Genomic DNA, 12,760 nt, shown 5'->3' on the forward strand with positions numbered 1-12,760 from the left:
GAACCGGATACAACAATTTTCTATATAAAACATAAAATGAACGAACACAAAAAACAAGGCGAGTGCAATAATCAAGTCAGCCCAAAGAGCAGCGGGGAAGGTCACTAAACAGGAGAACAGACGTAAATCAATGAGATTCGGGAAGGCCGTGAGGGGGGGGGAGCAGGGAGGACAGGAAGATCCTAGAACAGAGTGAAAGATTACGGGAATGTCGGCCTAAGGAGACAGGGTAACATCGGAGGTGGCAACCAAGGGAGGGGTACAAATTTCTCCACGGTATGCATTCCATTGACCCCAAATCTTCGTCCACGCCCCTGGCCTGCCCCTAGCCACGTAGACTGTCTTCTCTCGGAACATGGACCAGTCCATGTTGTCCTCCCACACCGAAACGTCAGGAGGTCGGGATGCGCCTCAGAGTTGCGCAATGTCGCGCTTCGCGACCATGTAACCCAGGGTCGCCCATCTAGTCTGGGCCACAGAATAATCGGAGGGTTCCCACACATTCAGCAGGCATCGTCGGGCCTCAGGTCGCAAGGCAACACCCGTCACTACAGTCATTATCGCAAGCACATCCACCCAATAGGCCGCCACCACAGGACACTCCCAAAGTATGTGCAAAAAAGTAGCGCTCATCCCACAGCCACGCTTACACAAACCATCTGGGGAAAAACCCATCACGACTAGACGCGGACCGGTCACATACACCCGGTGGAGGATCTTAAGTTGCACCAAACGAAGACGGGCGGGAATGGCAACCTCCTTTGGGGAGGAGAGTGCCGACTGCCAGTCCTCGTCATCCAGTTCCAATCCATCACCGACCCACATCTCCCGGAGTCGGACCAACAAATCCGCACGATTATGAATCAGTTTCTTGTAGATGAGCGAGATAGTGCTGTCGGGCAAGTGTCCATCTAGTATACGATCTTCAAGGGGGGAAGACTCGGGTAGGGGCACATCAGGAGTCAAAACCGAGGCCAAGGCATGCCGGACTTGCAGATACCGGAAAAACTCTCTATCACTCAAGTCGTATTCCGCCTTAAGGGCCTGGAATGACTTCACGCGACCATTCACACAAACGTCACCCACCTTACAAATCCCAATCACATCCCAGCGTTCAAAACCCTTAGTAGACCAGAGACATCCCAAACGTTCAGAAGCATAAAGCGGAGTCGCCAGCGTCAGTCGATTCTCCCACCCCAAACTCACATTCGCAGCACGCCACACTTTGACCGCAGCCCTGGACGGGCCCACAAGATGGCTCCCGGCTGATCTAGAGTATAGCGCTCTATTAAAGTCCCCACCCGGCAACTGGAGCCTATCCATCTCAAAAGCCGGATCGCGACCCGGCAAGTACATCGCGTGATTAATGGCCGATAGCTGGGCAGCCCAGTAGTATCTCTTGATGTCGGGGAGCGCCATGCCCCCGTCATACCACGGGATAGTAAGTTTCGCAAGGGCTATACGTGGGCGCCCGTCCCAAATCAATTGTCTTTGCAGACTCTCGATTTCTCTGAAATAAGTAGCGGGAATGTCGTCGAAGGAGTTCTGAAGGGCGTAGAGGAACCGCGGCAAGGACATCATTTTAAATAGAGCCGCCCGACCCAGAGAAGACAGGGGTAGCTTACGCCAACGGGCCACATCCAGACGTAATCGAAGAAGCGGGGGGAGGAGATTACGCTCAAACCGGAGGGAGGGATCCAGGGTAATAAAAATCCCTAAATACTTGAAGCCAGACTGGACCACCTGGATAGGGAACCTGTCCGGCAAAGGGGGCAAAACACCCGAGAGAACATACACGCAAGACTTAGCCCAATTAATAATAAGGCCCGAATTAGCACCGAACGAAGTAAGAACATCAAATAAGACGTTCAAGGATTTACGCGGGGATGTAAGATATAGAAGAATGTCGTCCGCGTAAAGAGAGACACGGTCTTCAAAGTCCGGTGACCAACGGATCCCTTTGAGTGAAGGCTCCCATCAAAGCCACGCAGCCAACGGTTCCAGGGCCAGCGCGAAAAGCAATGGAGATAAGGGACAACCCTGACGGGTCCCTCTACCAAGGCCGAAGGGGACAGAAACTCTACCGTTCACCACAACTTGCGCTAATGGTTCAACATACAACAACTTCACCCATCCGATAAATTCAGGTCCAAAACCAAATTTTTCGAGAGCTGCCCAAAGATAAGGCCACTCGACCGTGTCAAAAGCCATCGAGGCATCCAACGAGGCCAAAATGGCCGGCTCCGTCAGACGCCCCGCCCTCGCAACAGCACCGTGGAGACGACGTAGGTTAAGAGCCGTGTTGCGATGCGGGATAAATCCGGACTGATCCGGATGAACCAAGTCGCTAATGACCGTCAGTAGTCGAGTCGCAAGGAGCTTAGCCAGGACCTTAGGCTCAACATTTAACAGGGAAATGGGCCTATAAGACGAACAAAGGTCTCGCGGTTTCCCGTCCTTGGGAATTACCACTATCGTAGCAAGACGCTGGTCATACGGGAGAATACCCCGTTCCCGGGACTCCAAAAACATAGCACGAAGATGGGGCGCTACCTTGTCAGGGCGTAGCTTGTACAACTCAATTGGCAACCCGTTCGGGCCCAAGGCCTTGCCCGAACGGAGCGAACGAATGGCAGTCGCTATTTCATCCGTAGTAAAAGGGGACTCTAACGAGGCACGGTCCAAATCGGAAACACTGGGCAAAGCTATATCGCGCAACAAAAGGCGAGAGTCAGCCACATCCCGTCCAGACACAGGGGTATAAACCACACGAAAATATTCTGCAAAACATTCCACTATTCCAACCGGGTCCGTCACTTCGACACCATTAGACGACTGAATCACAGGCACCACACGATTCGCTCTTTCTTTCTTATCCAACCATGCCAACAATTTACCCGCTTTGTCCCCCACATCATACAGACGACCCTGCTGTTCACGAAACATCAGTCTAGCCGCATCCGTGACCAAGGATTTATAAGCAAATTGTTTCAGACCCAGGGCGTGGAGTTTATCAGAGGTGACTTCAGACTCTAAGTCGGCCTCCCTCTTAGCAATCTCTGTCTCAAGGTCCACAACCTCCCGATTCCTAGCCTTCTTGGATTTAGCAATAAGGGAAAGGGCCTGCCCACGTAGCACTGTTTTAAAAGCCTCCCACAGGGACACAGCCGAGGAAACCGACCCCTCGTTGTCCAAAAAATAAGCATCTAAAGACTTAGTCAAAAGGTTCCGGGTCTCAGGGGAGGCAATATACCAGGGGTTAATAGGAGCCACTCGGCCCGCCGCCTCAACCCCAAACTCAAAACAAAGCCAGAGCGGACAATGATCGGAGATGCCCCGGGGGAGGTGTTTGATCTCACGCACCGCCGGCGTCTGCGCCGCGGGCATCAGGAAATAATCCAGTCTAGACAGACTCCCATGGGCCCCCGAATGGAAGGTGTATTGGAGCTGGGCAGGATGCATGAGCCTCCAGCAATCCACCAGACCAAATGTGTCCAAAAACCCACCTAGCCATTGTTGGGCCGAAGGAGTATCTCTAGGGGGGTAGCGATCCTGCAGACCGGATATAACAGAATTAAAATCGCCTGCAAGAAAAAGAGTACTGTCAGGAAGGTTCAGCAACACACGGCCCAAATCGGAAAAGGTGGAAGTCTGTAGGCCGGGGGGCACATAAACAGTAAACAAGGAGAGGGTACGACCCTCATAGCGACCCACGAGGACAGCATAACGCCCCCGATCATCAAGGATCACATCATCAATGGATAGGGGGAGGGAAGCCCGAACAAGGATACCCACCCCCCTGGAACCAGTGGTAAACCCCGAATGTGCGGCAAGGCGATATCCCCACCTATTCATCGCACGACAAGAATTGCCCACCAAATGAGTTTCCTGCAAAAAACAATATCTGGAGATAAACGGCGTAGACATTTTAACACCACGCTCCGCTTAATGCGGTCTCCCAGACCATTAACATTCCACGAAACCAGCCTCAACCCGCTACCCCCATCCCACACAGTAACGCCGAAACCCCCCCGCAATGAGCATGACATAAAAAACATCAGAAACAAGATGGATTTGCCTTGAAAACATAACACTAAAACCTCAAACAACCCAATCACCCACCCCCCAACAATGAAGAAAACACCCCCCACCCTGCACCCCTGCAAAATGCTAAATAGCCACCCCAACATGCAGTGTGCCTGTCGCCCAAGAACCCCTATTCTACAAAAAGAACCCCGGAGGAGGAAAGGCTCTGGCCCACCCGCCACCCAGAGTAGGACAGATAATGAGGAGAACACACAAACAGTAGAGGCACCGAGGCATTAAATCCCCAAAGAGTTTACTCTATTCGAGGGCCCAGGTGTAGGCGGATTGTTCAGCTCTCCACGCCACCCTCAGCACCACCCGGGTGGGCAGCGGACTCAGTCCCAGGAGGTCGGTCAGGCAGAGAGTCCATCCAGTCATTGACAGAATCAGGCCGATCAAAGAAGTAGGTTCGGTCGTTGTACTCGACGTGCAGCCTGGTCGGAAAAAGCATGGCGTAGCGAAGCCCCATGTCTCGGAGACGTTTCTTGACATCACGGAAGCCCATACGCTGTCTCTGGACCTGTTGAGAAAAGTCCGGATAGAAGTTCACCGTGGCGTTCTCAAAGGCCACCGGGCCCTTCACACGCGATGCTTGCAGGATAGCGTCCCGATCCCTATAATGGAAGAGTTTCGCAACAATAGGCCTCGGCGGGGCACCCGGCTTACCCTTGCCCCCCGGAACACGATGGGCACGCTCCACTGCGAAAAACTTAGTCAAACCAGATGGAGAGAGGTGGTTCTGGATCAAGTCCTCAACAAGGAGATCAACAGAGTGAGGTTCTGGATTTTCCGGAACTCCGACCACGCGCACGTTACAGCGACGGGCCCTGTTCTCAAAGTCCTCCAGGCGCCGGGTCACGACGTCGTTCACCTTACGAAGGTTGCCGATCTCCGTCTGTATCTCCGAAACGTCCTCCATGAGAGTGGACGACTTAAGATCCAATGATTTCACCTTCTCATTGGTTTTCGACAGGTCAGCGCGAATCAAGTTCACGTCAATGGCCACAGTGTCAATTTTGTGGGCCAAAGCTTCATATTGTTGGCCAATTGTCTCCTTCATGGCAGAAATGGCGCCCATGACGTCCTGTAAGGACGGCTCCGTTGACGTATCCACAGTGTGATCACCGGTACTCGATCCGGGCAGGGCGGCTCCGGGAGACCCTTTGGAATGGGTGTAGCGGTCCATAACGTTGGACTGGACCGGGCCCCCACGCAGGGGCGTCTTGGTCTTCCGAGTCTCTCGGTCCCCTCTCTCAGCCATAATAGAACTGCGTCACCAGGAGATCAACCAGGCTCGATGGAATGGCCACCGGAAAGCAGGGCCTCGGGACCAAAGAACCGCAGCCAGGGTACCACTATTAGGAGGGCCAACAGATAGGAGAAGAAACCAGCCAAAGGCCCGACAGCCGTTCCGTGCCCAGACTTCAGCCCAGGCCAGGCTCCTCTGCCAGATGTATCAGTCTGAGGCAGAAACGAAACCGAAACCTAAGAGGGGGGCCCACAAGTCGAATCCCCCTGCCGTTGTTGTTCAACTGCAAGACGGCCACTGAGACTCACCCAGTCCCGGGCGGACTTCGGGGGCGGAGCCCGAAAGTTCGAATCGATGTAACTCCGGCACCCCGGGTCCAAATCAAATGCCAAAAAGTCCAGGGCAATCAGCCCAGTGTCCTCTACACAAATCCTCGTAAAAAGTCAGGATTAATTCAGGATATCATGCCGGGAGTGGCGGGGGTCCGGGGAGCGCTGTGCTCACGCGGCCATCTCGGATGCCCGCCAAGCTCCTCCTCGCCAAATTTAGATTTTAAATAGTGGGGAAAGACCTGGCCTATAGGCTGCTCCCCATAGTGAACACTCTAGTGCACATGAATCAATCCAAGTTTATTTCCGAGCACAATACCTTCCTCAATATAAGGCGACTACTCGGTCTAAAGAAAGCCGCATCAGATGGGACGGACGAGCAGGTGGCAGTATTGATCGACGCTAGGGTGGGGTTACCTTTTTGGTGACACTGGGGGGATGAGTATCAAACCGGCATATCTCAGTTGGGTCAATGCCCTCTATAGGAACCCAGCAGCGAGAGTCAGGACAGGGCAGTTGGTATCTGACAGTTTTGCAACACAGAGGGGCAGTCCCCTTTGATCTTTGCCTTGTCCATAAAGCCCCTGGCCTGCAGTCTTCGATAGCGAGTGCAGTGGTTGAGACCTCTGGCTCATGAATGACACCCTATCATCTCTCTACATGCAGATGATGCCCTAATATACCTGCGTGATGCCACAGCCACTCTTTCGGCCCTGATGGGGATAATGGGGGAATTTTGAATCGTGTCAGGCACCAAGATAAATTGATCTATGTCTTGCTTGTTCCCTCTTTCTCTAGTCCCTGAGCGTAATATGGGAGCCCTGTGATGGTTCCAGTTTGAATGGTGCCATGAGACGTTCAAATATATGGGTGTGGACATCTACCACTCAGATGCAGATCTTATGGAAGGTGGGTAGGGCTGTGAGTTTGATCCATAAGTCTCTCCCATTCTGGCTGTCCTTGCCGATGTCCCTGCTAAGCTGGGTGGCAATTTCCAAGATGCTTATCGTGCCCCAGCTCCTGCTCTTCTGTGCAACGTTACCTGTGTCACTCCCCAGGCACTTCTTTTACAACCTTCATGGGCTCCTGTTGGAGCTGATATGAGGCTCGGACAGAAGGGGAGTGTTGCTCCCCATACTCCAGCGCCCACTTCTGGAGTGCTGCCTTGGCACCCCATATTATGAATAGTATTATGCAGCAGCTCTGCTGCAGTGGCCCATGATCTGGCTGGGCATGACCCCTTGCCCGGAGAGGGCGACCATCCACCAGATCCTTGGGGGGACACATATGTACACGTGACTGTCAGATCCCCGTGCTCGTCTGCCGCATGACACACACAAGATTAGGATGGCGCATCGTTGCTGGCACGTAAACGTGCATGGCAAGGGGCCTTTCTCACCGTACTCCCCACTGATTCCTGTTTGGCGGTTTCTGGCACTCTGAGAGGTGACACAGCACCATGACCACCTGGGGGACCTGTTCCTGGAGGGCGCCCTCATGCCCTTTCAGGAGATTATGGATACCTATGACTTTGCAGTGGGGCAATTATTACTGGTGTATCATGCTGTACAGCATGCTCTTACTGCACTATGGGGTTTGGGGGGACTCGAACCACCCATATCCCCGACACGCAATCCTGTCACACAGGGGCACATGGAAACTTATTACGGTCCTCTACGTCACACTGCACTCGACAAACTGCAAGTTGGATGACAGGGCTAGGGACAGATGGATGCAGGATCTCCAGACACCACTCTTTGGATCCGGGTGTTGCAACATGTTAAGGTGGTTTCACGTAACCCGTGCTTCAGCTGCACGCAATTTAACTTTCTGCACCAGACATACCTCACACCAAAACACATCAAACTGATGTTTCCTACAACATCCCCTGAATGTCCTAGATGTAGAGCACTTGAGGCGGCTTTTAATCACATGGTCAGGGAATGCCAGTTGGTATAGTGGGCCTGGAGGGAGGTTCACGGGCATTACATCTACTGTGCTGGAGCGCTTGGTCCCATACTTGCCAGAATCAAGACCAAGGGAGATAAGTATTTGCAAAATGTTATAGATCTAGCCTTTGTACTCTTCAAATGGCAAATTGCAATTTCCTGGAATGCTCCTATAGGCCCGATTAACAGTATTGATTCTCCACATTGCTGAAATGAGCGAACGCTGAGCGGGATGTCCTCGTGGTGGTGTGTGCCCATGGGGAAGAGAATGCTGGAGGCTGGTGTGGGGATACATACATCCCAAACCTGGAGGTGAAAATGGCAAATGTCCACCTCGACATCACCCAAGGCCCTTTTGTTCTATCCTGTAACATTTACGATGTGTATTCCCAGTGCATATGTGGGCTGGTGAGTTTCCCTCCAGGATCCCCAAAGTTGGGTTAGATATCACTACCACGTCAACAGTGCCCATTGCGATTGTGAAGGGTGGGACTCATTGGGAGCCATGGCGGACCCCTGGGATTGGTGACCCAGCTAGGAGCAGCCATTCACACTGGCCTACAAGCTCCTCTTACATTTACACGTGAGAATTAGCTGTTGCTTATGGATTGGTGCCTACTTTGTTAAGTGCATACACTGGTTAGCATAGTATGTGGTGGTCATTTGAATATAGGTGCAGGCATTCATAATAGTAATTGCCGCTTGCACAAACTAATAGATGTTACAAATTTTATTTGGATGTGTTACTACTGGTGTGTTTGTTTCACTTTGGTTACTGATCAGAAATCGGACAGTATTGAAATTGGATACAGTGCAGGACGTGCACTAGATAAGAGGAAATATTACATGGGTAAATATTTTAATATTTATATTTTGTGACTGAAATTGATTTTACTGGAATTTTAGAAATTTCTTAAAAAATCTGTATGGTGACTTTTTGATTTTTATATGGATATCCTTTTGTGTACAATTGTCCATTCTTTTGAAGGAGCTTGCACCAAATTCAACATAGATGTTTCTTTAAATTTCTTATATTTCAACATTATAGGCACATGCATTGCACATTTATATGGAACGCCTGTAAGAGAGGTTTATAAATGCACAAGTCATGTGTAAATGTTAACAGACAAGTCAATAGGTAACAGGTAAAAGTGGGGCTTACAATCGATTGCGTCCACGATGGTGTTGTCATCAAACAGCAGCGGCAGGACTTGGAAGGTCAGATCCATGGGGGAACGGGGAGTGTGAAAGTGGGAAAAGGTGAGTTTCTGCCTCATATCCCTTCCATTCCACCAACTCAGGTGTGAAGGTTTTACCGCCACAGTCACGTTGTCGGAAAGGCACATGATGACTTTTGTCTATGGACCTGGTACCATCTATATAGGGTGGATTGACCACCAAGCCGGGGGGAGGGAAGGCTGCTGGAGAAGCCATGGCAGAACTCATTCGGCTAAGATCTAAACAAGGCCCTAAGTTCTAGTTTGTCTACTGAAAGGCTTTTTACTCGTGGCTTACTGATAAAGATACACAAGAGCTGGAAAACCTGTAAAATAGCACAACAATAATACTGCTTTCAAATAATGGCAGAGGATCACAGCATCCTTAAGTGCAGACGTTCCCAGAACAATCCACCTGAGTTCCATTTTGCATAATTTAATTGCTTCTCATTGTTTGATTTGATATTTTGCACTGGTTAATTGCTTATGTGCTTTCTGTACCTATCCGTTTATGTTCATTATGTTCAATTGCTAATTTTATGTTCAGTGACTTGATGTCCGCCTCTTCATCACTTTAGGTTAAAGGACTGCTTCATTTTGTATTTAAAATTACAGGTATGCCCTGTGTCTGAAAGTTTAGATGTATTGGTTATTTCGAGTAGTGCTAATGTATGAAATTGAGTTAGAGGTTTAGGGGAGTGAAACCCTACTCAAGCAGCAACCACAATTCTGGTCAGGGTGAATCACAAGAAAACCCCTAATTAACCTGTGCTTAACCCCTGGTAGCTTGACACAAGCAGTCATGCTTAATTAAGAGGCAATGTAAAGTATTTATGCAGCACTTCAAATAGTGATAAGTTAAAAACACAACACAAGATGAATCCTCACCAATTTACAAAATTAGCGTTACATTTTAAACATTTAAGTGAAAACAGTGCTTAGATGCACAAAACGCCCACTGTGGTTATCTGGTCGCACCGGGCCGGGACAAAGTCACAAGTTCAGGACCAAGTTAGGCCTGCCGAACAAAATACCTTAAGTCGAGGTTGCAGAGCTTTGTGTGGTCCTGCGCAGAGGATGCACCATGCAACTGTGGTTTCAATGTACAGCGGGGCTGCAGGACAGCGATGCGAGGTCATGTGTTGGGATGAATAGCGCAGCAACAGTTCCGATTAGCTGCGGGGCTGCAATGCAAGGTACTGCGTCTCGATGCATTGTGCAGTAGTGATTCCAAGGAGCTGCAGGGCTGCGATGCGAGGACTTGGGTCAAAATGCGTTATGTAGAAACGGTTCAGAGCACCTGCATGGCTGTGATACGAGGTCCTGCTTCGAGATGTGCTGAGATGCGTTGCACAGCAGCAGTTCTGAAGAGGTGCAGGGCAATGTGTTGCACTGCGTTGGTTCTGCAAGGACCACAGCTGCATGGCAGAGCACCTTCAGGCCCATTTCCAAGGGTCCAGGACTGGGGTGGCACAACTTGTGGGACAAGACTCACAGCAGGCAGAGTGATGGTGGTGGGTTTAAGGTGGTTGGGGCCTTTTCTGTACCTGAGACTTTGACAAGGAAGCCAGCCAACCAGCTCTTGGAGTCACTCTGGTGTGCCTGGGTTCAAGATACAGGTCCAGTCCTTCTCACTCAAGCAGCAGGGCACCAGGGTAACAGTACTACTCGCAGAGCAACACAGTAGTACTTCTGAGTCTTCACAGGTCCAGAGGTGTACTGAATAGTGTGTATGATGATCCTATTTTTATATATGTTGACTTCTTTGAAGTAGGAAAAGTTTCTAGAGAATTCTCATTGAAGTGTTTGATGTTTCCTGCCTCCCCTGCCCAGGCTCCAAGCTGGCTGCATAAAAAACAATGCAGTGGTGACAAGTCCTTTGTTTGAAGGCAGAGTACAGCCTTTTCATTTGCACACAGGTCTGTGCCCAACTCCGCCCCCCATCTTGTCATTGAGGGCCCTTCCATGCACACCTAACCTCTCTATTGTGTGGTTGTCTGGGAGGAATAAACAAAGTTCAACTGTCAACTACACCCAGGCTTGTGGCTCAAGAACAGGCTACACGCACCAAATAGGGAAGGAAAAGGCCAACTCTCTAAAAGTACAACACCTACTAAAGGGGTTGGGCCCTTTTTGTCAGCAAGGCTGGGCCATTGAAACTTCAAATCACAACACAATGCCAATACTAACTATTCGTTTACACATATGTAATAGTGTCCATAACCACTCTATTCAATAACAGTGATCACTGTTTATTTTTCAATCACTAATAAAAACATAAGCATGCTTTTAAAATGCTGCAGTGGATGTTTGTCATAAACACAAAGCCTGCTTCAGCATTTTAATCGCATGTTTAGATAACTTGTGGGCAGGGCGAGTAGAGCTGAAACCAGCCTGCATGTCTTCCGGATACGATGGAAAAGACTGATTTGAAAGTCAGCCATCCCAGTCGTGTTCTATAAAGAACAGAAAACCTGATCTATTGAGGGGGGCTGCTATCAAAATAAGAGGGGCCTGGCCACTGTAGGCCCCCCATGGCTACGGCCCTGCATATCGCTTTGAAATTTATCATACACAGAATCACAATACAGACATATCATAAACAATGTATAAAACACACCCAACAGACATAATCAAAAACATTGAATACAAATACCAATTTACAAACAAGACAAAACAATAAAAAGATAAAAACATATCCATCAGTTCTTGAATGGTAGATGCCCACGCAGGAGTTGCTACTAATTTCCCAATAGAATTGCAAAACATTTAGTCCCTCCTTCTTCAGTGGGCACAGCAATCTAACGATTCTCCGCTACCATAACCAGGAGCTTTATATCAACATGTTTCACTCCCTTCTAGCCTGATTACAGTGCTACTTTGTAGTGCTTGTTGGTTGCACAGATGTCGACGCTTTTCAAAGCTGTAACTATGTTTCTGGGTTCTCCTTAGGACTCAGAACTGTTATGTACTTAAGTTCATACGGCATCAAATGGCATCTGTCAAAATAATTATAAGGCAAACCGTCACCACTCCTCCAGTGATTGTGCATGAATCAGAAGGAGTCCCTCTTCAAGCTGTGGCCCCTGCCGCTGTTAAATCTAACTTGCTTCTGGCACAACTTAATTTAAGTGGGTTGCTTTCAGGAATTGAGTGTGTTATATTCCCGGGTGAGGCCCATGTAGCGAAGCAACTTATTTCTTACATTGCCCTTTTTTCTGCAGTGACCTTTTGCACATATTTGAGTGCATGACAATGTTGTATTGTTTCTCTGAAACTAAACTTGTTTACACATCTAGCTTTGTTCAACACTATTACAATGCCCTTGTCATCATGTGCAAGGTCTCTTCTCCCATTGTGTATAAATGTCATCTCTATTTTTATTCATGGGGCGACAAGGCTATCTACATATCAATAACATCACTAATCTATATGCTTGGCAAGGGGGTTATTTTTGTCAAGTCGAATTGGGAGTTTGAAACTCCATGCTGTCCCTAATTTCAGACCTAGGGCTTGTTTCATTGGGCTACTTAAGTGAGTGGCACAATAAGTGTGGAGGCCCACTTGTAGCATTTAATGTACCTGCCATGGGTATTTGGTATGCCACTTTACTAGGTACTCATAAGTAAAGGAACTATGCTAATCAGATGTAAGCTAATTTTACCATGTTTTAGGGAGTGAATATAAGCACTTTAGCACTGGTTAGCAGCAGTCCTAAGTCCAACAAAAACGAGTTCAGCAAGAACAGGAGAGGTGAAGGAAAAAGGTTTGAGGGTGACTCTGCAGAGAGGGCTAACTCCAACAGCTATGTTTCTCAAATCCCATTGGAGATTTGTATCTTTTACCTGTCTCTGCTGAAGTCATTAGTAGTTCTGGTTCTATCTTTACCTTGTTCTGCTTTGTTGTGAAAGAATTCCTTCAGGTTAACTT

At 49.1% G+C, this 12,760-nt stretch overlaps 1 protein-coding gene across 2 annotated transcripts in view; it reads left to right on the forward strand.

Moving 5' to 3' along the window:
* The window catches only part of FRMPD1 (FERM and PDZ domain containing 1), a 1,188,014-nt gene that overhangs the window by 829,365 nt on the left and 345,889 nt on the right, over nt 1-12,760 (forward strand). The window lies entirely within an intron of this gene.

This window comes from Lissotriton helveticus, chromosome 2_1 (assembly GCF_964261635.1).
Source record: "Lissotriton helveticus chromosome 2_1, aLisHel1.1, whole genome shotgun sequence".
Lineage (NCBI taxonomy): Eukaryota > Metazoa > Chordata > Amphibia > Caudata > Salamandridae > Lissotriton > Lissotriton helveticus.